This window comes from Penaeus monodon, chromosome 8 (genome assembly GCF_015228065.2).
Source record: "Penaeus monodon isolate SGIC_2016 chromosome 8, NSTDA_Pmon_1, whole genome shotgun sequence".
Classification (NCBI taxonomy): domain Eukaryota; kingdom Metazoa; phylum Arthropoda; class Malacostraca; order Decapoda; family Penaeidae; genus Penaeus; species Penaeus monodon.
The window spans coordinates 36,543,834-36,546,263 of NC_051393.1; positions in this window are offsets into that span (position 1 = coordinate 36,543,834).

Here is a 2,430-nt window from a genome sequence, read left to right on the forward strand (position 1 = left end):
TCATTATCACCATTATTATTATTGACATAATTATTATTATTATCAATATTGTCATTATCGTTAATATTGTTATGATTATTGTCATTATTATTATTATTGTTGTTGTTGTTATTGTCATTATTATTTATTATTATTACTATTATTATTATTATTATTATTATTATTATTATTATTATTATTATTATTATTATCATCATCATCATCATCATCATCATCATCATCATCATCATCATCATCATCATCATCATCATCATCATCATCATCTTCATCATCATCATCATCATCATCATCATCATCATCTTCATCATCATCATCATCATCATCATCATCATCATCATCATCATCATTTCTATAATCATCGGCATTATTATTACTACTATCATTCTTATTATTTTCATTCTCATTGTTATTATCATTATTATTATTATTATTATTATTATTATTATCATCATCATTACTATTATCATCACTATTATAAAATCATTATCATTATATCTTTTAAAATCATTATGATTTACATAAAGATATGAACAATATGAGGCTGCTCATTTTTCAATAAATCTAGTCTTTGCATTGTGGGTTTTCTACCATGTATTTATATATATGTGTGTGTGTGTGTGTGTGTGTGTGTGTGTGTGTGTGTGTGTCTGTGTGCTTATATATTCATATATATATATATATATATATATATATATATATATATATATATATATATATATATATATGTATATGCATATATATGCATATACATACACACACATATATATGTATATGTAAATAACAACCCTCCCTGACCAGGACTCCAACCTAGGTCACTCCAGGTATGAAACCGGAGGCCAGTGCTAAACCACCCATGCCACACGACCCACTAGAAGGAGTGTGCAACTAGGATCTTACTAGCTCCATAGACATTACCTATCTACTCATACTTGCATTATTCCATCTTTCATATATATACGTCAGTACATCTGGCTTAGGATTTGAATTGCTAAATCAAGTTCCACCGAGTGCCCACGGAGAGTGAGCGTAAAACTTCGCTATCATTAATCAAGTATGAGTAGATAGGTAATGTCTATGGAGTTAGTAAGATGCTAGTTGCACACTCATTTTAGTGAGTCGTGTGGCGCGGTTGGTTTAGCACTGGCCTCCGGTTTCACGCCCGGAGTGATCTAGGTTCGAGTCCTGGTCAGGGTTGTTATTTATCGATATCAATGCAGCATTGTATTATTCCATCTCATATGTATATGTATATATACATATATATATATATATATATATATATATATATATATATATATATATATATATATATATATACATATACACACACACACACGTCCTCTGGGAAAGGGGAGAGAGGGAACGACGAAAGAGGTCACCGATGACTCGATCTTCCGCAGTAATGTGAAATGACTTTCCGAGGTCGACGCCGGATGCGTCTGAGCCATGGCTTTTGGAGCAAGAGTTGGAAGAGAGTGCCGGCGACGAAAGAGGCCCCTCGGCCGCGAGAAGAGGGCCGCTAAGGCTTGCGCTTGTCAGCGGAGAGGAGGACGTCCGTGACACCCAGAAATCTCGGAACCTCGATCAAACAGAAATTGTAGAATCTCAGCAGAACGGACCACCGTTGCCCAGACTAAGGAGTCCTCTGCCACGCAAGGAGCGTCGCGTATCGTCACTTTATTTAGTTTTCGGTAGTCTATGTATAATCTTAGACTTTTATCCTTTTTCCTTACTATAACAATGGCAGCCGCATATGGACTGGAACTGGGGGAGATTACACCTTGCGCGAGCAACTCGTCTATGTGTTTTTTCACTTCGGGCATCTGATTAGGTGGAATACGCCGGTAAGGAACCCTAATTGGTTGGTCAGTGGTCAGGGGAACTATATGCTGAATACCCGTCGCTCGCCCAATAGGTGAATGTTCGTCTGCAAAGATATCCTTATACTCTTCAAGCAATTCTCGTAGCTGATTTATCTGCTCGGCATTTAAATTTCCCTCGCAGACATCCACTGATTGCGACTCATCCTGCTCTACCGCCCTTGTTTCTCTCTCTTTAGTTATTTCGACTTCTATACCATCTGACACCTTCCCAATCCTCCATTTCCTACATAGTTTGCAAGCTTTATCCGATAAGTTACCTACAAGGGCGTAACTTCCACCATGTTTTACCGTAACAACCGTGGGAAGTACAACTATGCCCTCTGGCACCCACCCTTCTTCCGGGCCAATAAGGGGTTCAATCAAAGCTTCTTGTATTTTTGATTGCCGTAATGACGGAATCCGGTATCAGCCTCGTACTTCGGGGAGGGATGATCGGTATTTGAGCTTTCCCGGTGAGAACAAACCCCCAGATTTCTTTGTTGTCTTACATGCATTCTGACTTTTTTTGCATTCTCGTCTTCCACGTCTTCATACTTCTGGCCTACCC